The 25069-nt window shown below is 36.2% G+C and overlaps 1 long non-coding RNA gene across 1 annotated transcript in view; it reads right to left on the bottom strand.

Moving 5' to 3' along the window:
- The window catches only part of LOC141571686 (uncharacterized), a 448916-nt gene that overhangs the window by 110198 nt on the left and 313649 nt on the right, over positions 1 to 25069 (bottom strand). The window lies entirely within an intron of this gene.

The following is a 25069-nucleotide window of genomic DNA, read 5'->3' on the forward strand; positions in this document are numbered from 1 at the left end:
GTTTGTTTTCAGTTTACCCTGAATATTTAAGTCAAAGTTAATGCAAATAAGAACTTTCACTGACCCTGAGGAGGGAAAGTTGAAACTTCTGGTTCAAAATACATCACAGTTTCTGATATATTTAAAACACACAAGACATATATACGTAAACTTTTGAATTTTGTTGCTACAAGTTCTTTCAAATGGCCATCTATAACCAGCCTAGACTTCCCAAATTGACTCAGAATTTTGGGTTACATCTAGATTTGTTTCAATACTATCTAAATACCTTAAAACAAAGGTAGATTTCTATTATTAACTGACATTATCTAACAAAAATTAATTAATGTTACATCATAAAAATTTACTATAACAATGAAAAATTTTCACAAAGTTCTGTAGAAATTATTTGCTATGGGATCCCAACACAAATTTTGGCATCTGTTCTCATTCTAATTGTGTGTGTGTGTGTGTGTGTGTGTGTGTGTGTACGTACGTGCATGGATCATTACTCTCCTAGAGACTGAATGGATTCAAAATTTATTATTTAATTAAAGTGTTTTATTTGTAAGTCAATGAAATTCAAAATAAAGGAAAGAAATTACACTTATTTGCTAATCAGTCTACATAACAAAATGTACATGTATGTTGATCTGAAATAATATTTTTGACACATAATAAAATGCTTGATAATACTCTAAATAAAATGGAATTTCAGCTTTGAAGGGGCTTTGAATCATGAGATTATTAAATTTAAAAAACTTAGACTTTAAAAAATGTAAAATAAATTATAGCAATTTTTGTAATGGAATGCCATGATTTATTGAGACAAGAATATACTTTTGATTTATTATTAAGTAGCATTGATCATATGATCATATGATCTGGTTTTTCAAAATGTGTGTGTGTGTATGTGTGTGTGTGTGTGTGCATGAACATAGATACATAGATAATTATTAGATGATTCTGAATAATAGAATCATTGGTAATTTTATTTCTTCCTCTTTATTAATCTGCATTTGAAGTAAGTTTGTTATAATAAAAGTTATTTTTACATAGACTATCAATCTAATTATATGGCATTCTCATTTTGGAGTCCAAGAAATCCTGTTTCTCTCTTGTATACACCATAAAATTAACTCCCTAAGCAAACAGGGAGAGCAAAATGTTTAGACCCAATCATAATTTTTTATTATCAAATATTTACTTAAAATAAGTTATATACATATAAATGTCATCAAGTGTTACCTGTTTTATTTAGAGAGGCCCTGAATAAACATGTATACTTAGTGTACATTATTTTGGTAAAATAATCAATACTACAGGCGAAGAAATGGAAAAAAGATATAAATATTATAAAGGAACAGATAATTATCATTACTACAGATGCAACTGCCTATCTGAAAAGCATACAAAGGTAAACTGAAAAACTCTTGGAACTTATAATGGACTTCAGTAGATGGATAGCTACATATTCAATAAAAATAGTTGTTTAAATAACCAGTAAGAAACAAACATAATATGAAAACCTGATATTCCATTGCTCTCAATGAGACTGTGAGCTATATGATATCATAGGTAGATAGATAGATAGATAGACAGACAGACAGACAGACAGATAGATAGATAAAGGTAGATTGATCCAAAAGGAAATCAATATAAATATACAGATATTAACAGTGGGTATACTCTGGATCATGCATGACATTTGAGGTGATTTTGGCCTCATTGATTTTTAAATTTTTATTATACTAGTGATAGGCATTTGCTGCAAAGATGTTATATAATATAACATAGAAAATATTAATCCACCCATAGATTTTCTTTAGTAGGGCCATAATTAAATAGTAAATAGTACTATAGTAGAATTATCTCTATGGCAAATCACTAACTGTTCAGCAAACACACAGATGAAAAAATACATATCTGTTTCTTCTTCTGGAGACACAGCTAGACTGCAGTTCTGAGTCTCCCTTGCAATTGGATGTAGACACATGATTTAATGAGTGATCTATAAGGAAAAATGATGTGTACCACTTCCAAGACTGGCCCATATAAATCTCCTATGAGCAATCTTCCACATTTTCTACCCTCACTTCTGGCTGATGGCCATGCCTCTGGTGACCTTGGAATCTACATTATAAGATGGCAGAGTAGCCATCAGTCTTCCCTGGATGTCTGCATAGAGAAAGGTCAGCTATCAGCCTGAATAACAGCCTAGCACTATTAGATGAGAAAGAAAAAACTCCTTTTTCTTAAGGCACTGAAATTTTGTTGTCTATTAGGTTAACTTACTCAGCACTAATACAGTCCCCATCTGTTCCATCATCAACCTTCTCCTCCAGCCTTCATCTTTTCCAATTAGGATTATATGTAATGTTACTCTACGATGCCTTTTATTTGCTTTTCAAAAACCTCCCTACCCTTGATACCTGGAGACTTATTTGTAGAAAGTCTCACCTTTAATATAGCTAACAGAAATCAGTCAAAATTTATAGACTAATGTTCACACTTTCCCTCAGCCTCAAAGTTGATAATTTTTTTTATTACTTTTATGTGGACATCCCAATTGTTTAATGAAAGAAGACTGAAGGCCTATTTTTATATTGACATATTTTACTAAAACTTTTATTTGGAAGTATTTTTTTTTTTTTTTTTTTGGTGGTAGTATTCTTTAATTTTTTAGTAAAAAACATGAATTACATATTCTTTAATTAAAAAAAGAAAAGCTTATTAAACTAGATGTTTATCACACTGTTCATTCACAATTTTTAATTCAATTAAACTCAAGTTCGGGTACAGGTAGAATTTTCTGTCATTGCCAATCTGGCTTTAATTTCTCAGAAAAATCATGAGCATAGGCCCATCACAGTCAAAAACATTGACAACACAACGTGCAACCAGAGGATGCCCTTTCTTCCTAATTTTCACCTTTAATTTTCAAACATTCCAGATTACAAACTGAAAAGCAATGCCCTATTTTGAAGCCTTCCATATATAACCGCTAAAACAATGTTCCTGCCTGTGTGGGCCAAACTTCCAACGCTGACTATCAAAAATCCCTAGATTATTCATGGTCTGTCCAGCTCTACTGTTGCCTGCTCTGTGAACAGTCTATGATTCCTCAAATATATGTACTCAATATTTCCATTCATATAGTTTTTTTTAATATTTGTATATGATGCCTTCCTGAACAAGTCTTTTAACAGAGCAATCTTAATCTCTCTATTCTCCTTCAACTGCCAGTTTATTGAGGTCAGGGACTGTGTCTCATTTGCCTTAATATTCTCTATGCCTTTCAGCACAATAGCGTACATAGAAATAATGTTTGCTGAATTTAATTAATTTAATTGAATAAAACTAAGCACATACCCAATTTTAGTCAATATTTCAGTTTCTAACCTGCCACTGAAATCCTGTTTTTATCACATCCCAGGTGATAGGATCACTTCCTTACAAGAATAAGATATGCATATTTGTGGCAAGAATCCTAGAGTTCTGGAAGGAATAAATGGAAAGATAATTGTTTTTGAAATCATTAATACCAAAATAGATTTTGGTTAAACAGAGTTAAAAGTGTTGGCCCAAGAAGCAGGACCCAAAGCCTTGCGTCAATGGCTTTTAACTCTGTTTAACCAAAATCTATTTTTCTGCATCCGGGGCCTTGGGGATACAGATGATACCCCAGCAAGATTACCAGTTTCAACCAAAGAAGCCAACATGATCTTTCCAGGTGGATCTCGAGTCCCCTTCCTCTCACCTTTAGGAAAAAGAGACTTGAACAGCAGTTTTGGAGACACAAAATCTGGAGTTTTTAGATTTAACTATATATTGATTAATAGAATTTATAGGGAGGCTAACTAGTCTTCAAACATTATGTCTTTGAGAAATATTAGGTTGGTGCAAAAGTTATTGCAGTTTTTGCAATTATTTTTAACCTTTTAAACAGCAATTACTTTTGTATCAACCTAATACATTCCTAGCTTCAACCACCTGGATGAAGCTGTGTTTTTTAAATGAAAAAGGTTCTTAGTAACAAACTTATGATAGTAAAAAACAACTGACACTGTCAACATCACAACCCACAATCAATCCTTGAAGTGTATTCTTTTCAGTTCTCAGTTTAGTTGATACTGAACTACATACAATGATAGATATTTTTGAAATTTTATGACCCATCTTGAGTAGAAGGTTTTGCAGTGTTGTCAGGTATAAGAGTTATGTATACTGCTCACATATTTGTCATATCATAGAGAGCTTCAACTTAGGGAGGAGGTATATAACTTTCCTTGTTCTACTTAATCTCACTGAGTTGCTATGTTTTATGTTTCAAGAGCAACTATAACCGAAAAGGCAGAGCAACATGAGAACCAGTAAAAATCCAGAAATAGTATTTCATAATCTGGATTTTTTAGTCTATAACTTCCACCATAGGCTTAAAAAGGGAAAGAAAACATTTACAATACATTTTTAATATTTATCACTAACTTTCACTTTAACAGAAGAATTTCTGTGTTGCACAAATCTAGAAAGATTTTGTTTTCAAAACCTTTAGGAAAAAAGAGAGTTGAACAGCAGTTTTGGAGACACAAAATCTGGAGTTTTTAGATTTAACTATATATTGATTAATAGAATTTACAGGGAGCCTAACTAGTCTTCAAACATTATGTCTTTGAGAAATATTAGGTTGGTGCAAAAGTTATTGTGGTTTTTGCAATTATTTTTAACCTTAAACAGCAATTACTTTTGCATCAACCTAATACATTCCAAGCTTCAACCACCTGGATGAAGCTGTGTTTTTGAAATGAAATAGGTTCTTAGTAACAAACTTATGATAGTAAAAAACAACTGACACTGTCAACATCACAACCCACAATCAATCCTTGGAATGTATTCTTTTCAGTTCTCAGTTTAGTTGATACTGAACTATATACAATGATAGATATTTTTGAAATTTTATGACCCATCTTGAGTAGAAGGTTTTGCAGTGTTGTCAGGTATAAGAGTTATGTATACTCCTCACATATCTGTCATATCATAGAGAGCTTCAACTTAGGGAGGAGGTATATAACTTTCCTTGTTCACTGAGTTGCTATGTTTTATGTTTCAAGAGAAACTACAACTGAAAAGACAGAGCAACATGAGAACCAGTAAAAACCCAGAAATAGTATTTCATAATCTGGACTTTTTTAGTCTATAACTTCCACCATAGGCTTAAAAAGGGAAAGAAAACATTTACAATACATTTTAATATTTATCACTAACTTTCACTTTAACAGAAGAATTTCTATGTTGCACAAATCTAGAATGATTTTGTTTTCAAAAACTGCAATTAAATGTGTTGTATATGTATAATGGAATATTATTCATCCATACAAAAGGAATGCAGTTCTGATATATGATGCAACACAGATGAAACTTGAAAACATTACACTGAAAGAAATAAGACAGATGAAAAAGAATGTGTACTGTGTGATTCCACTTACATGAATTATCTAAGAGAGGCAATTAAGTAGAAACAGAAAATAGATTAGAAGTGACCAGGAGCTGCGGAATGGAGGGAATGGGAGAGAGTTACCGCTTAATGATTACCCTGAAAAAATTGCAATTAATGAATGGTGATGAGGCAGGATAGGTAGCCTAGGAAATTGACAACCCCCTCCAGGATAGACGGTGAGGTGCCTCACAGGTTATGATACTGGCCAAACGAGTTTCTTAGCTCCCTAGTTCCTGATCTTAATCACGTTTCATATCAGCTTTTTAATCTTAAACAGAAGATTGTTCCTAGCCTGAATCATAGGAAGTTCCCTGCCCCTGCTCCAGGCCATTCCAGGCCCAGCTCCTGGGTAAAGAATGCCACCTGAATGACTGGATTAACCAGAGGAAAAGACCACAGGCTCCTTGAAGCGAAACAGAATTTCTGTCACACAGCCACCTTGTGTCAATGGCTTTGGGTTCTGCTTCTTGGGCCAACACTTTTAACTCTGTTTAACCAAAATCTATTTTTCCTCATCTGGGGTCTTGGGGATACAGATGATACCCCAGCAAGATTACCAGTTTCAACCAAAGAAGCCAACATGATCTTCCAGGTGGATCTCGAGTCCCCTTCCTCTCATCTGAGATCAGACAAGACGAGAGTTCTGTGAATCCCCCAATAGGTAAGGACAGCTCTATGCCCCTGCCCAGCTGCAGGAAGCAGATACAGAAGAAAAGACCTCCTGTCTCTCAACTTCCCAAAGATATTTTATGGGGATCACGTCTCTCAAGGGGAAAACAAGACAGGCAGTTAGAGACAGGCATTGGGTCTCTGCATTCCTGCACATCCAACACAATCCATAGAATGGGACCACCCAAAACTTCCTCTTTTCATTGTGATTATCTACCCCTATGAGGAAACAAATGGGTACAAAATGCCCAGGTAGATTAGACTGGTCACTCGCAGTAAAGGCCACAAGGAACATCTTTTCGCCTGGGCCTCATTATACCATCATTATAATGTCATACAGATGCCCGGAAGTTCACTGTAACACACTGAATTCTGGGAAGGAACATGCACAGTTTTAAAAGATGAGGCAATAACCCCTTGCCCATCACAGGTGTCAATCAAGTGGTCCCATGCCCAGAAAGGAACAGCCCGTTCTAGAAAAAAAAAGGATAAAAACTGCAACACTTTGCCAGTCAGCACCTTTGAGCCTTTGAGCCTTTTGAGCCCATTCTTCTGCTCAGGCCCACTCCAATCCCCTTGGAGTGTACTTTCTCTTCTAATAATGACCTTGAGCCACTGCTTTCTGCTTGGGCTCGCTTCAACCTCTTTGAAGTGTACTTTTCCTTCTAATAAACTGCTTTTTCACTACTTACCTCGGTATCTCGTTCAATTCTTTGCTCAAGACGCCAAGAACCTGGACATTGCGCCGAGAGGGGCCCTCTCTCCAGTAACAATTACACAAGTAACAAGTGACTGTATCTAGCACCTGCAGCTGGAAAAAAACAACAACCAGTTTCATCCAATAAGGCTAATCTCTATGGTCACGGACCTGACTTTTAGCTAATTTTAATGTCATTTGGATTGTGGTTACTACAACTCTCATCAGGCATCGAAAGCCATGACAGCTCCAGAGGAACTAAATAAGAAAGAAAAAGCAGGAAAGGGATGATCTCCCCAGGGGGAAGAGATGAATAAACCTTTTAAATGGGATGTCACCATTTCTGTCCTGGGACCGAGAAAAACCCCTGATCCCTGATGGTGACTTCCTTAGAGCAACTGGTTCTCTGAGCTCAACCGCACTTTCTTCTCAGGTGTGTACTTGTCTTTAATAAATTGCTTTTGCTTTCCTGAATCTGTCTCCCTCTTGAATTCTTTCTTGCCCAGAGATGAGAACCTGGTCCCCGCTGCTCTGGGTTGAGTCCTCCCTTGAACACCCCCATGAGTCTCTGACAACAGTAACATAACCAAAAGGAAATCCAGCTTTGCATTTTATGCTTGTGATAACCTTGACATTTTTAACTTAGGTTAAAATTTTTATTCCTGTTCATGAATGCAATCAAGAATTGAGAATACTTCAAGTAGCCATATTATTAACAGGGACTACTTATTTTGAAAAAAAAACCTCTAGACTTTGTGGAAATAAATAACTATGAATTTGGAATCTACACTATAATTTTAAAAGTTCTTCCCAATCAGAGTTAGATTTTTGAAACTGATGAAATAATTACTGATTGAAGAAATTAAGGATTTACTTGCAGGGGGTGGAATATGAATGATCTTACTAAACACTTAAAATATGTATTTTAAACATATACCTATATCAACCAAAAAGGGGTGTAGGCTCTAATAAAGAATAAAAAGTATTTATTTGAGCAAAAGGATCTTAATCTGAGGGATGCAGATTCAGGTAGTAACCCGAACTGCATTCTGGAGAACAAAAAAAAAGGCAAGACCTTTTATAAAGACAAAAACCACAAAATACAATTCTTTCATGCACATGAAGGATTGTTGGCTAAATTAATAGGGATTAGTTAGTTCCAAAATGCATACTTGGGGGCAAAAACTGCAAGGAAGAGGTAAAAGTCCATATGTGTCCATATGGCTGGCAGTTGTGGTTCCATAATGTTTAGGTCTCAGCCTTGAGCTGGATTTACCAATAGCTTTAGCAACTTAATAGCAGCTCTGAGAACTGAGGCACAAGACATGCATGGTTCCCATTTTCCTTAATAGCCTCTTGACTCTATTTTAAGTGACTATGCTAGCAATACTTATTCTATTTTTTTCTATTATCCCTTATCTAAAAAAGTAAAGACAGAGCACTAAATAATTTATAAAATAGAAAACATAAAAATGAACAATAAAGGCAGAATACTAAATAAAAAGGCAATCAGTGACATTTTACTTCTCTTAATTTAGTTTAATAATTATTATTCAATAAATGTGTTTTAATATTTAATTCCAAGAGAATTCATTGAAATGATGCTGATACATTTTCATGACCATCAAGGTAGTCAAACACAGCAGAGGGCGAAAAGGGGTTGAGGAAAATAGTGCTTCTACTGTTTATCCTGGGGCAAATAATGTAGACATTCAGAGTTGTTAAAATTGAACTGTGAAAGTTTAATTGTTCGGTTATCTGTTTGAGACTTTAGCATGTTCATAAGCCCTTGACCAAGTACTTTTGTAGTGTTTGGTGTGTGGCTTCAGCATGGCTTTTAGCTTTTGAAGCAAGTGTGATAACCATGCACTGAGGTTATTGTTTTTCTCTTTTGCAGGCCACTTTGCAGCCACTTACATATATGTAGAAAATATTTCAAGTCTCATCTAGAGGCACATTTTTTTAATCTTATTACTCTGTTAAGGTAGGTTTAAACTATAGTGTAAAAAATTAATTTTGTAGTTTTTTCCATGGTCCCCAAAACTCTTTTCTTGTTTATCATTTAATATAATCAAATCTTCAACATTTCCTTTAATAGATTCTGAGAATAAGAATTTAGCAACTGGCACCATCACTTGGTTTAATGTCACTGAATCTTTTCCAACAATCTCCCGTCCCCCAAGAAAACCTGTCACTACAATGATCTTTAATTTTCTATAGCCACCAGAAAAAACCTACAAAATCATTTGAAACCTTCTGTAATTTTGTATGAAGGACATCACCTACTTTACTCTCTAAAGAATGAGATATTGAATAATATCTCATTCTTTAGATATAAACTGTGTGTTGCTTTCAATAAGATGTGATGTGATTCAGCAAGTGTCAGCTATAATCCCTCTTTATTGTTTTTCCTTTTTCATAGCCCTGGTTTCATCGCAGGAGAAGAATTGTTTCTGCCTATGTTTTTTCTGCCAAATCCCAACTAGGTCTAGCAGAGTTAAGTTATACACTCTGATATCCTTCACCTCTTCTTTTCACTTGTCCTCCTTAATGTTAGCCTGCTTCACATCCCACCTGTACCAACGATGCTCCTTTGAACAGTTAAGGTAGGAAGCGAGGAAAATTTGAAGGAGATAAAGCAATACAAAAGTTGACCCCAAAAAATGATCTTAGAAGGTGAGAGAAAATTTAAAAACTATCTCCACCAGAACAATTTTAAATTTGAAGAAAGAAGTTGAGAAGATAGTGCAGATTTCCAACATGCAACATACCCACTTTCTCTGATTATTAACATATTACATTAGTATGGCATATTTGTTATAATTAATGAATTGATATCAACATATTATTATTAACTAGAGTGCATTGTTTATTCATTTTTAGGTCTTTCTTAATATCCCTCTTCTGTTGCAGGATCTTATCCACTATTCCACATTACATTTAGTTGTCACGTCTCCTTAAGTTCTTTTTGGTTATGACAAGTTATTGATCTTTTTCTGTTTTTAGTGACACTATTTCGAGAAGTAGTAGTCGGGTGTTTTGTAAGATGCCTTTCTATTGGAATTTGTCTTATGTTTTTCTCATGATTAGACTTAAGTTATAGGTTTGGGATAGGAAGGTGTTATGCAGGGACTCTGCTTTCACTCCCTGCACAAGAATGCGGGATATGGTGAGGCCAAAAAGGAACACCAATGGAGCCATGGATAGGGGGTTCATACCACTATTTCTCGCTGTCAGCTGGGTTGGAGACACAGGAAGCAGGCTCCAAATGATGGCAATCTGCCATCTGCTTCTTTGCCAACCAACCAACCTTGCTAGCTGTAATCCCCAGTCCACTTCTCTGCCTGCCTGCCAACCAACCAACCAACCAACCAACCAACCCCCTAGCGTGCCCACAGCACTTATATTAATGGCTAATGGCTAACCAGTAATAGCTGATGGCCATCCAGCCACAGCAGATGGCCATCTGATTACAGTTGATGACCATCTAATAACCTGGCCAGCACCTTTCCGCTTGAGGCCGAGAGCCTGCAAACTGCTCTCCAGGACTCTGTCCCCACAGAAGTTTACAGAGATAATGTGCCACTTTCAATCACACCAAACCAAGACTACAAGCAACCAGAATCATTTATCACTGTTGAGGTTGAATTTGATCACCTGGCTAAGTAGTGGTTGTCAGAGTTTTCCACTGTAAAGTTATTCTATTTTCCTTCTTTTCATACGGGACTCTTTGGAAGAAAGTGAAAATCACAACCTACACTTACGGAATGTGGAGTTATGCTCTCTCTGTAGATAGTCTCCCTGAGGTGAGACTATCTACATAAATTATCTGGAATTCCTCTGCATAGGAGATTTGTTTCTTCTCCCCATCTATTAAGTTATCCAAACTTTTATTTATATCAGTATTATTCATAGATATTTATTTTATACTTTATTGTGTTGCTAAAATTTTTCTAGATTTGGCCCTTGGAAGCTTTCAGTTGGCTCCTATGCCCCTCTGACCTACACCTATCAATGCATTTTTTTAAATCTCTTTTTACCACTTTCTTACTTTCTGGTACTTCAAGATGGTCTAGGTTCACCTTGTATATTTCCTGTCCTAATTCTAGAAGCAGGCATTTCTCCAGGGAGCCCGGGTTACTGTCATTGAAAAATGGTATTAGAAGCTAACATCAGGGCCCTAAGTGCACTTGTTGTTATAGGAGTGTCATTCCTTATAGGCTGTCTTAGCTGACGGAGCAAAGAAACGTATGTGTGCATATTAACCTGTGTTTGTACACATATAGTAAGTAGATCCTCATTTTTTGTGGATTCCATATTTGTGAATTTTCCTACTTGCTAAAATTTATTTGTAACTCCAAGATCAATACACCCTGTGCTTTCACATTCATTTATAGATATGCACAGGACAAAAAATATTTGTCACCCCACATGCATATCCCAGCTGAGGTCAAACAAGGTGACATTCTACCTCCTTGTTCCAGCTCTCGTAATGTAAACAAGTGTCCTTTTCATGGTTTACTAAGTGTCTTGTTTTTCACATTTTGTGCTTTTATGTTTTTGATTTCACTGTTTAAAATAATCCTCCAAGTACAGTGCTGAAGCACTTTCTAGTGTTTCTAAAGCCCAAGAAGTTTGTGATTTGCCTTATGAAGAAAATACTATTATATATCAGATAAGCTTTATTCAGGCATGACTTAGAGTGTTGTTGGCTGTGAGCTCAACATTAAAGAATCAACAATACATACCAACTAAAATGCCTTTAAACAGAAATACACGTAAAGCACGTTATGTATTGTCTGCTTGACAAAAATACTGTGACCAGAGGCTAACAAGAACCTAACCCTGTATTTCCCCCTAAAAGTAATAGTTCAGCATTTGCTTATTCAGTGTTTGTATTTAACTTTATAGAATATAGCTATCATGAATTAGGAGAATCAACTCTATAAATATTTTTATGGTCATTTATAGCTATATTGAACTAAACGTGAGTTTTACTGATGCTTCCAAGTCTGAACTATTACTACATGGACTGTTCTAGCTTTCTCCCCTTGATTATCTGTAAACTCCCATTCCAACAATGAGAAACCACCTTCCTCCATTCAGTAACTTAATGGTTCAAATCCAGTATACCTGTATAGCAGTATTAGAATTGTCAATTTATATCCTCAGGGGGGAAAAAACTTTATCAGCTGCAGTACAATGCTTATGTGCATTTCTTTTTGCTTTCAGTCTTATAGACTCAACTCATTCTTTTTTTTGTTTTAGTTTTATAATTACAGGAGGTAAGCTTTGTCCTTAAATCACAGCTCTGTCATTAGCCATAGAATTTTGAGCAAGGTACTTTCTTATTTTCCTTTGTTCAACTTTTATTTACTTAAGTGTGTTTTTCCAGGACCCATCAGCTTCAAGTCAAATAGTTGTCTTCAATCTAGTTGTGAAGGGCGCAGCTCACAATGGCCCATGTGGGGATTGAACCGGCAACCTTGTTGTTAAGAGCACTGTGCTCTAACCAACTGAGCTAACTGGCCTCCCCTAGACTCAACTCATTTCCAAAGTTAATTAGGTCAGTACCTTTTTACCACAACCTCTTCAGTGAGGCTGTTGTATACATTTCTAATAGTTAGATTCACTTGTCATGGTCTACAATCCTTCCCGGGAATACAGACTTTCTAAATTATATATATATATATATATATATATATATTCTATTTTGCATAAATTGAGGTTTATTCTTTGCGCTATAAAAAATAAATGTTTTGACAAATGCATAACGCTATGTATCCACTATTATTATAGTATCATACAGAATAGTTTTATCATTCTAAAAATCCCCTATACTTCAGTTATTCAACCCTTCCCCTCTACTCCCAAACCTCTGGCAACAACTGGTCTTTTTCACTGTCTCTGTAGTTTTCTTTTCCAGAATGTCATATAATTGGAATTACACACTTCAGAATGGCTTCTTTCATATGCAATATATATTTGTTTCCTCTATGTTTTTCATGGCTTGATAACTCATGTATCTTTATCATTGAATAATAATCCATTATATAGATGAACTGAAGTTTGTTTATCCATTCAGCTTGCAAGATTTTTTGTATATATACATTTTAAATCAATTGGGTAAATATATAGAAGTTAGAATGCTGGATTATATGGTAAACTATGCTTCCTTTTTCATTTTTAAATTCCTCTCTCTCTACAAGCCAACTAAATATGGCATTGTGCCATGTTTGTCTCAGGTGAATTCTCCTTTATGGGAATTAGAACTTAATTGGCTTTACCACCTATACCCAAGGTTCAGGAATCTTGAAAACAATTCAAATTAGAAATATCTGGTAAAATATGACTAACGAAAATCATGCTTATTCTATTGTTTTCCCACCAAAGGGAAGTGTATCAAAATGAATACAAAGAGAAAAAAAAAATGTTATCTACAATGCAACTAGGAAATTGCTACAATTAAAAAATAGTTTCTCTGAAAGCTATTTACTGAAGAAGACAATACAGTTTGGTCCAAATTAAAGAAACATACCAAGAGATGTCATATATTTATCAAGGTCTTTAACAATTACGGATTTTCCTTAATTCAATAGCACAGACATGGGAGACCAAAAAAAAGTTGTTTTTGAAACAAAGAAGAATGTTAAGAGAGGTGGACAGGCGATCGGTAAAATAAAAAATACCTGTGCAGGCCATTTTCACTACACAAAGCAAAGCATGTTTAAATCAATATATCTAGAAAGAAACGAAAATGATGAGAAAGAAAATGGTAGACTTGAGAAAAAGAAGAGGAGATCTAAAATATGGAGAAGATAACAGAGTAAAAGAAGCAGAAAAAAATTTTAAAGATGTAAATGAAGTTTTAAAAACCTGAGTTTATTAGTTAAACAAAAAACTACTCTTTCAGAAGAAATATTGTGGTGAAGTTATTGAACATCAAATATGGGTGTTGGAGGAAGACTACCAAATTCATGTACAAAAAAGAACGAAAAATCAGTTTGTATAAGTAAAAAATATTTTGCAAAAAGAAAACCAGGACTGGGTGGTCGGATGGCTCAGTTTGTTAGTGCGCGAGCTCTTAACAACAGGTTTGCCGGTTCAATTCCCACGTGGGATGGTGGGCTGTGCCCCCTGCAACTAAAGATTGAAAACAGCAACTGGGCTTGGAGCTAAGCTGAACCCTCCACTACATTGAAGGACAACGACTTGACTTGGAGCTGATGGGCCCAGGGAAAACACACTGTTCCCCAACATTCCCCAATAAAAAACTTTAAAAAAAAAAAGATAGAAAACCAGGACTGAAACATGGCACTGATGTGAATGTTATCTATCTATGTATTATCTATGTATCTATCTCTGTATCTATCTATCTATCTACCTATCTCTACTTATCTATTTCATATTAAAACTAGGCCAACCAAGACATTAATCTAAATAAAAAATTATTGGATGGAGAATCTTTGTTATAATCATTTCAGTAAAAAAAAGGTATTTATAGGTAATAATACTGTAAGGATAAAATAAGAAAATTCTGGTTTTTGGAGAATAGAAGTGGAGAGGTATATGAATACATGTGCTAATACATGCATACTTCAGAATGTGTAATTAATGGATATCATTTTAAGTAGCTCAATAAAATAACTTCCCTTTACCCTAGTGAGAGACTGCAAAGGTATCAATCACCCACAAGGCTTCCAGATGTTATCATTGCTGTGTAAACAACTCTTTTAAACAGTATTCCAAGTCTTCGGATAAAAACTTGACTTGAACAATTGGCAGCTAATCAGACTACTTCTCCACCCTTCACTATTTGCAAGGTCATTTTCACATGAGTCCTACAATGTTAGAATAAGAGGGTGAAAGGACCCTTTTCCTAGAACAGTGTCCTTTACAATTTCCCATTGTAGTTTCACTCCTGCATGCCTCTCCAAGGAAAGATAAAAGTGAGAAAACAGCATCCTTCATATTTCTGTTGTTCTGATTATAAACTTTTTTCAATAATACATGTTTTTATGCCTATAGCAGGTTGTACTGTGACATTTGCCTACCACTCTATAAGACTGTCCCACTCTATAAGATAATTAAAGCTGTTGTTCTCTTTAAAATATTTGTATCCTTTTTAAACACCGTAGTGTATTGGTGGCATATAGCAATTAATTAAGTAATAAATTCACTAGTTACATCTTAGTATTCTTAATAAGATTTCAGAGAAACCAAATTCTCACTAGTAATACATCCACAAATCATATTTCAGAATGTTACTTCTGAAGGTAATAATTTCAATTTTTTAAATATTCTAATTCTTGCTGTTGAGAGCCCACGCTCTAACCAACTGAGCCATCCAGCCGCCCCTCTGGAAGCTCAGAGGCAGCTCATTGTTTTCAATCTAGTTGTGGAGGGTGCAGCTCACTGGTCCATGCAGGAATCAAACTAGGAACCCTGTTGTTCACAGCTTGCACTCTAACCAACTGAGCCATCTGGCTGCCCATAGGCTATCTTCTTATTTCAAACTTTTCTTCCTAGTCCATGTTTCCTGAAGAAAACTCAGAAGATAGCAGAAAGGGTTTACTCCTCAGCCCAAGTTGAACTCAAAGAAACGAAACCTGCTAGTGCTTGGAATTTTCCTCTGTTAAAATCACCCAAGCACATCCCAACTTCCTTGTCAGAGGAAGTATAATAAGCTGATATGACTCAGTGATGCTAAAGTTGCATTCATTGATCCAAACAGGTTATTTCATGGAGATTAACTTTGCTAATACTTCTACTCTAATTTTTTGTAGAATAGTGTTTCAAACTTTCCACTTTCTTCCAACATCCACAAATACTTCCTCTCCCTCTTCAGTGATGATTTCCACCTCTTACTATTTATGCATTTGCATAAATGTTGGCTGGACCTACTGTCTTGTTTCTGGAAATAAAATGCAGACAAGTGATAGGATGTCAGTTCCGAGATTAGGTTACAAGAAGACTGTAAATTTCATCTTGCCACTCTGATTGTTGCTGTCCATTGAATCATTTGCTCAGGAGGACATAAGCTGCTGTGTTTTGAGTAATGTTACGGGACAGCTCATATGCAAAGAAACCAATGTCTACAGCCAACACCCAACAAGGACCTGAACTGTGCCAACAGCCATGGAGGTAAGAGTGAAAGAAAATTTGGCCCAAGTGTAGCCTCTGATGACTTCAGCCTCAGCTGATACCTTGATTGCAGCCTTGTTAGAGAGTGCACCGAGGATGAATGACTCACAGAACTAAGAAATAATAAAAGTTTGTTTTTTTATGCCTCTAAATTATAGGGTGTTGGTTATGCACCAATAGATAGCTAATACAGCAAGTATTGTTTTTACGTGTTTTTTTATTTTTTTAAATTTATGTAATCAGATAAAGCTACCTCATCTTTTTACAACTCAACCTCCTACTCATTCCACATACTCATTCCTCATCTTTCTACAAATCAACCTCCTACTCATTCCACATATTGCGTTCCCTCCTACTACAATGGAAGAAACATTTTTAATCCTATCTAAGTCAAACTGCAATCTCTGCTGCCTTGAGCCTTCTCCAGATGCCATCTGTTCTGTTTCTGGAGACTCTGCAGTGGGGAGACATCAGGTCGATTCCCACAGAAGGACTGAGGACTGCAACTCCAGTTAAGTCTCTCTTCAGTCACTGGGAAAAGCTGTCCCTAAATTAATCTTAAGGCAAATATTACTCAGCACTATGAGATTCAGTTCATTTCTTGAAAACCAATCAATCTAGTCTATATACAGTATATGTATTTCCTCCTACTAGCATAATAAAGGGCTACCCAAATTGACTAAATTACATACATGAGCATCATCTGGACAAAAGTCACTGTGCTTATATAATTCCTCATTAATCTGGTCATTTCTTAATAACAATTACAGACTTATGCCAACACACCCCAAAATGTCAATTTTATAGTACAATTACATGTAGGCACATGTTACACAGGTCATGTTCCCCAATTTTCTCTCCAGAGGGATAATTCTGGGGTTTTGGGGAGGTGTCAGTGGAAGGATTATGAAGAGTATATGAAACCAAGAAGTTCAGAGAGATCTGTATTTTTTTTTTGAGAGATCTGTATTTTAAACACCAACTGACCATGTATATGTTATATGACCTTAACGATGATTTAATCTCTCTATGAGCCTGACTTTTTCCAACTTTAAATTGTAGCTATTTATGCTCACTATTTGGGTTTCAATCCAAATAAAAGTTATATTCAAGTGTAAATTAGACTTCTGAATACCCATTTTTGTCTTGTAATCTCAATTTGTAAACAGTGATTTTATTCTAAAGTCAAAATTATGTACCCTATTACTTTCCCCCCAACCCGGCAAAGCAGTTGGACAATTTTAGCACTTTTCATACAGGATAAGAGAGAAAGAGTATGTGTCATGTTCAAACAAGCAGCCACAAGAAGAGACTAAATCCTACTTATGCTCAGTTCTTCTACTTTCATTACTCAGAAATACTATTTCTCTTTCCATGAGGAGAGGTGAGTAAAAGGGCATGATGGAGGTAGCTAAGTTCTAAGATGGTGGAGTAGATAAACACTGTGCTTCCCTCATCTCGTGAAAATATCAAATTATAGAACAATCAACCTGGAGAACCATCTGAAGTATAGATGAACAGTAGTTTTATAATTATCCTTCATAAGGATATAAAGAAACCAGTAGAGACTGGTAGGAGGGACAGAGATGCGAAACAGGCTGGTCCCACACCCAGGTGTGATGGTTGAAAATCAGGAGAGATATCTCAGCCACCGAGGTTCCCCACGAAGTAGGGAGGGACCCCAGCCACCCAAACCAGGTTTCCCAGCCCAGAGTACTGGTGCCAGGAATCGGAGGCCCCACAACTTCTAGCTGTGAAAAAACAGTAGGGATTCTGACTGTCCGGTTGGGATGAAAGGTTGCAGGAAACCAGACATTGTTTTAAAGGGCCCGCACAAGCACTCATCCTTGGCTCTGGTGCGTAAGAGACTAAGCTGCGTAACTTCAGGCCGAGAACTGGAGGAATAGTCCCCATTTTCTGTGTGTGGGGCCCTCCTTCTGTGCAGCTGGCAGGCAGATGCCATCTTCCTGTGTTGAGCCTGCCCCCAGAGGTCAAATCTGAATCTGATTGGCCTGGTGAGCTCCTCTGCTCCACCCTGCTGACTCACTGAGACCCTGTCTCACTCCACTTGCATATCACAGGAGGCTTTATCAGCAACTGAACCTTATGGAAGTTGGCAGGTGACAGCAGGCCTCAGAGTGCCCTGGCATTTTGCGAAGGTACCCCAGACCCAGTACTGGTGGCAGACCTCCTCAGTCTGCAGTGTGGCCTTTCCTACATGCCTCCAGGTGTGGCACAGGCAGTAACCAACCATAGATCACCTTGTAGGTCGTACCAGGTATTTCCCAGCCAATCACAGGCAGTGGCTAAACTGGGCCTATACCAGAGACCCTCCCAAGAAGCCTCAAAATCAACATACTTGGCAGTTGGTTACAGATGACAGCAGAGTACCATCCAATTAGCCCAACAAGCAGCATACACAAAGGGTGGTTTCACAAAGCACCAGAGCCCACTGGGGCAAATCCCACTCAGTGGGGTAAGCCCCCCACAAAGTAGCCCATAAGTTGTGGATGTGGCCAAACCCCACAGCCAGTCAGTCTGAGGGTCAATACCATCCATAGACATACCAACGTCAATCAAGGCTCAACCATAAACAGTAGGGCACACACAACCCACACAAGGGACACTCCTGGAGCACCCAGCTAAGGTTACCAGGGAGACTGTGCCACTGGGCACCACAGGACCCCTATTCCATAAAGCCCCCAGGCAAGACTCAGAGACATAGCATCTCTACCTGATATACAGGAACAAACACAGAGAGACAGCCAAAATGGGGAAACAGAGAAATACATCCCAAATGAAAGAACAGGAAAAAAATATCCAGAAAAAGAACTAAACAAAATGGAGACCAGCAACCTACCAGGTACAGAGTTCAAAACACTGGTTATAAGGATGCTCAAGGAACTTAGTGAGAACTTCAACAAAGAGATGGCAAGCATAAAAAAGGATGTAGAAACCATAAAAAAGAACCAGTCACAAGTGAAGAATATAATAACTGAAATGAAGAATGTACTAGAAGGAATCACCAGCAGAGGATGGAGGCAGATGAAGCAGAGGATCGAATCAGCAATTTGGAAGACAAGGTAGCAGAAAACACCCAATCGAAACAGTGAAAAGAAAACAGAAAAAAAAATGAGGATAGTTTGAGACTTGTGGGACAACATCAAGTATAACACATTTGCATCATAGGGGTGAGAGAAGGAGAAGAGAGAAAATAAGCGATTGGGAAACTATTTGAAGAAATAATGACTGAAAACTTTCCTAACCTGGGGAAGGAAATAGACATACAAGTCCAGGAAGTTCAGAGTCCCAAATAAAATGAACCCAAACAGGCCCACATCAAGACACATTTTAATTAAAACGGCTAAGGTGAAAGACAAAGACAGAATCCTAAAAACAGTAAGAGAAAGGCAACTAATAAATTATAAGGGAGCTCCCATAAGAATGCCAGCTGATTACTTGACAAAAACTTTGCAAGCCAGAAGGGACTGGTACAAAATAGTCAATGTGGTGAAAAGCAAGGACGTGCAACCAAGGTTACTCTATCCAGCAAAGCAATCATTTAAAATTGAAGGACAGGTAAAGAGCTTCCCAGACAAGAAAAAAGCTAAAGGAGTTCATCACCACCAAACCAGTATTACAGGCAATGTTAGAGGGACTTCTTTAATATGGGGGGGGAGAGGGGGAGATTAAAAATATAAATAATAAAATGGCAATAACTACATATCTACAATTGCTTTCAATGTAAGTAGATTAAATGCTTTAATCAAAACCAGGGTGGCTTAATAGTTAAGAAAACAAAACCCTTACAATTACATATGCTACCTACAAGCGACTCACTTCAGATTGAAAGACAGACACAGACTGAAAGTATGGGATGCAAAAAGTTATTTTATGAAAATAGAAACAAACCAACAAACAAAAAGCTGGGGTAGCAATACTTATGCAGACAAAATAGATTTAAAACACAGGCTATAACAAGAGACAAAGAAGGACCCAGTAATCCAACTTCCTGATATTTATTCAAAACACTACTCTGAGGGGACATGGGCATCCATATATTCCTTGCAGCATTGTTTACAATGGCCAAGATGAGGAGGCAGCCTGGGTGTCCATCTGGGAAGAACAGATAAAGAGGAGGTGGTACACATAATACAATGGAATATTGCTCAGCCATGGAAGGGAATGGGTTCTTGCCATCTGCAGTGGCCTGGATGGACCTGAAGGGTATTGTGATGAGTCGAGTATGTCAGATAGTGAAAAACAGATGCAATGTGATTTTGCTTATATGTGGAATCTAAATAACAAAATAAACAAACAAAACAGAAACAGATTCATAGATACAGAGAACATTTTGATGCTTGTCAGATGTGAGCAGGGTTGGGAATATGTGAAAAAGGGAAGGGATTATGAAGCAAAAATTGGTCGTTGCAAAGTAGTCATGGGGATATAGGGTATAGCATAAAGATTGCAGTCAATAATATTGTAATAACTATGTATGGTGTCAGATGGGTACTAGATTATCTGGGTGATATATGGTAGGGGGCTTGGGGGACAGGGTTAAAAAGACAAAGGCATTAAAAAGTACAAATTGTTAGTTACAAAATAATCAGGGGAATGTAAAGTAAAGCATAGGGAATATAGTCAATAATATGGTAATAACTATGTATAGTGCCGGGTGGGTGTGACTAGTCAGGAAGATCACTTTTTAAATTATAAAAATGTCTAACCATATGCTATTCACCTGAAATTAATATAAAATAATACTGAATGTCCACTGTAACTGAAAAATTAAAGAGGGACAGGCGAAGAGCAATAAGTTATCCAAATTTCCAAGTACATTAATTGCATTTCTCTATTTTTATAGACCTAATCTTCTAAAATAAGTAATGATAAAAAATTAGTATTTCTTGTTCCTTCTGTCTTCCTGTTTTACTACATGATTATTTGATATTATTTTGATTATAGTTGGCTTTGTATTATCAAATGGTAGATTACTTATTTGTTCCATTCACTGATTTTCTTTGAATCCTGGTCATTAGATAATGCTTTTATATCCCATCTTCTTTTGCCCTTAATATCCAAATTTTGTTTAGATATATAATTTTTATATTGTAGCGTCTATGAGATTTATATTCTATTATTTGCTCTAATTTTCATATCCTCACATTTCAGATGAACAGTTATATACATTCAATGTGTACAAGTCCTTGATCCAGGATATCTCTTTTATTTATTTCTTAGAAAGCTAAATTCCATTCTCTATTCTAGTGATTTCCTGAAGATGGGTTCATGAGAATAATATTCCCTTAGTTCTTGCATGTTGAACACTGTTTTCACTTGATAAATTTGAAAGGCTGTTCGGCTAAATAGAAAAACAAAACAAAACAAAAACCCTTTATCTTTCACTTTCTTTGGTAACTTTTGGGATTTCTTCCACTGATATTGAATGATTGACTCTGTTCTGCTGTGAATATTGTAGTGAAGAATTATAAGGCCGATCTCAGTATTTTCCTTCTGAAGTTACTTATTGTTTGTCCTTGCATGCCTGAGTCTTTATTATAATTAAATTCTAGTTACTGTACTAGAATACATCTTGGTGGTGGTGATTCTGGGACAGTTTTACCTAGTAATTATTATGACCTTTAAAAATGGAATTTCAAGTCTTCTTTCATTTCAAGAATGTTTCTTTTTTTAATATTAAATATTATATTTAAATACTTAATCTTTCCATTATTTATTTTTGTTCTTCAGGGTCCCTAATTATGTATGTGTTAGATTACCTTTGTCTATGTTATCCATCTTATATGTTTTCTCTATTCCTGTTATCTATTTCCATTTCATTTTGCTGGCCTTTCTCCTTTCTGCCCTCTTTCCCTCACTGTGTTTACCTCAGAGTGTATTTTACCTTGTAATTCCTCCATATTTATTCCTAATTTGTAATGATTTTAATTTTTATTCCACTTCTCTCCTGAGTTTTGCCAGCTTTGGGTCATTAGTTCCTATTGTTTCATAGACATCCCTAAATTCTTGCATTTGTGCCTTGTAGTTCTCATTCATGGAAGCAATTCCTTCATTGCGCCTTCATGAAAATTCATAGCAGAATGTTGGGACAAATTTTTCAACTTCTCCATGGCAACATTGTTACAATGTGTGTTCTTCAACAATTGGTACATTTTGCTGCCCTGTCTTTTTCTATATTATTTTTGTATTGATACTGTTCCGGTTCCTTTTTTATTACTCGTAATTAACCGAGTTTATTTTTTTTCTCAACTAGGTTTCTGGGAAAAGAAAAGGGGAAAACAGTCATCAGAGATTTACAAAGCTTTGGTCTTCTCTGCTACTAAAGAGATAGATAGCTTTTTGCAAATATCACTCTTCTGTTTAATCTTTGTGTAGGTCGGCATTACTTTTGACAGGACATATCCAAGAGGTCTTTTGTCATCAGCCCTACTCACTTCAGTTCCCATATTGATTGCTAAAAATAAGATGCATGTGGTTTATAAATCAAGATGAGCAATTTACCTGCAGGAAGTACTTTTTCTTGGGTTCTGTGAGAGTAGCCACAAGTGAGTCCTCTTTATTTACCCTTGCCATACTTCTTCCTTTCCTGCTTTTGCAACTAGAGCCCAATTTCAGTTCCTGGACCCATTGTCGTAACCCAGGAAAAGAGCTTTTGCATTTCACAGTGAAACTCTCATTTTCAGAAATAACATTTTTATTATGCTTTCTAAGATTATATATTGTATTACTATCTGCTCTTCTCCTCCCTCTTCTGAGACTTCTTCTGGTTAATCTCAGCAGTTCGCACATCCTGTACACACATTTTGAAAACTGCAGATTATATACCTTCTGATTTTACTGAAAACAGAAATTTCAGGGGTTTTTATTGGTTTTGTTTGTTTGTTTTAATTTTTGTTGCTTTGTATATTCTTCAGGAGGAAAAGGGAAACTTGCTGACTTTTGTCACTGTCTTCATTCCAGATTCTGTTCACATATTTAGCAGTCCTAATCATATGTATTGTATAGTACTTGTACATACGTAATTTTTCAGAAGTCTCTATAACCTCAAAGACATTTATTATTCTCTGATTTTCCCCATTGACTTGAGCAAATGATAATTTTAAAACAAGTTTAAGGCTCATCAAATTTTCACTGCCCCCCCCAATTCCATTTTTTCCTTTTACTACAACAAATTTTACTTTTTGTCCCTAAATGCTCTTTATCCTCTTTTCTTCAACAACTCATATAAGAACTGGCAATAAGCATAGCCTAATAATCTGTATTCTTTTACTGATAATCTTATTAACGCCTATAATTTAATTAATAAATATTTCTTCTTTGGGCTTCAAATTTATCATGGTCATAACATCATTCTTAGTTATTAAGCACTGTTATTAACTCATTTGACTCTAAGTTTCACGAGGGCATAGTTACCAATTTTCTTCACTGTGGTATCCATAGGACCTAACATAGTACCTGCCTGCAAAGGGTATTTATTATACATTCGTTCAGTAAGTAGAGGAATGATATTTCTTTTGCTAACCAATCTCTGTCAGCTGTGAAGAATTTGTTTAAAGACAGGGTTTTCAATCTTTCTGAGTTCAGAAAATTTCAATGTGAGAATTTGTTTTCAACTAAGTAAATACAATGGGTGTGATGTGTCTGTTCATTCGTGGGCCGTGAAAACAATTCACGAGTCAGGTAGAAATATAGAAGGAAGATTTACTAGAGTAAGAGAAGGGTCAGCTGGGCAGAGTCTGCTGGAAACTACCACACACTACTGCATCGAGTCTTTGTTTGGTCTGAAATTTTATATTTTCTAACCAGGAAGTAAATTTCTTCAGCCTGTAGTTGGGGGTAGGGGAAGGTGTGATTAAGCTGGTTATGGCACTCTTTGCATGTTAGGTAGATTTAAGTTGGAACCAACAGAGTGGATCCTATACAGATGCAAAACCTCTTCCAAGTCACAGGGTTAGCATTGGGCGGAAGTAAGTAGAAACATTGAAACTGGTATGCATAGTAAATGTACAGCAAGCAGAGCCAAAGTAAGCTTTCAAAAAGTCCCAAGCTAAATTACACTTATTAATTTGAGTTATACCAGAGATCCAAATCTCAAAAACAGAAGATTTGGTGCACCAGTACAATCCCCTGTCTTAACAGGGTGTTTAAAATAAAGCTTTTTATTTTATTTATTTGGCTTTCCATGTTGTAATGCTTAACACAGTTTGACACTATTGGAGATGTAGAAGGGAAAGAATATGAAAGGGAAAGAATGTTGTGGTAAAGGTGACAGAAAAGTTTTCACCCAGTCTGAGAATCTAAATTGAAATCCAATTCCTCCAGCAGGAGAACTAGAATGCCCTTCCATCTTTTATCACCCCATTGATTCTTGTCTCTGGCATGCCAAACGGTTGGGGAGCAGAGGCTACAACTCATCTTTCTATGTTCTAAATGTCATCCTTTCTCTGGGCTTTAAGACATTTTAGTTAGCATTTTTTTTCTTTACCTTTTTAAAATAAAGCGAGAGTGTGCAAATATTACTATTACAGTTTAATAATCAAGTAGAGGAGGAAAATAGCAAAAATTCTTAAAGGCAGATCATCTGAAAGGAGGAATGTGAAATGTCCTAAACAGGAATGTGAAAATGAAGGTTCAACGCTTTGTAATCACTCCCTGCCCAAGGAGCCACTAGTATTTGAAAATTTTACTGCTCACTTCTATTAATACAGCAATAGCTGAGAAGACTTAGAATCAAATGAACTATAGGTCTTCACCAACCATTTTCTGTCTATGGTCTTCTCTGAAAGAATAGCATATGGTGAATTTGCATGGTGCAATGCTGAACATCTGGAGACAGTAATGCTTGCCTTTTAAAGCTGAGGTTTTTTATGATGAGCGTTTGATACCTGTTCCCTTGATGGGGAGGTGCTACTCTCATTCAGATATCAGGTAGATGTGAAACCAAATATTTCCACTGGCAGATATACTCCACATGAAAGATTCTAGCAAGTTGAGAATACCTAGACCATTGGGTAATACTTTATTACTAACATTTTTTTTCTCATATAAATGTATATGGG

Source organism: Rhinolophus sinicus, linkage group LG05 (assembly GCF_036562045.2).
Source record: "Rhinolophus sinicus isolate RSC01 linkage group LG05, ASM3656204v1, whole genome shotgun sequence".
NCBI classification, from domain to species: domain Eukaryota; kingdom Metazoa; phylum Chordata; class Mammalia; order Chiroptera; family Rhinolophidae; genus Rhinolophus; species Rhinolophus sinicus.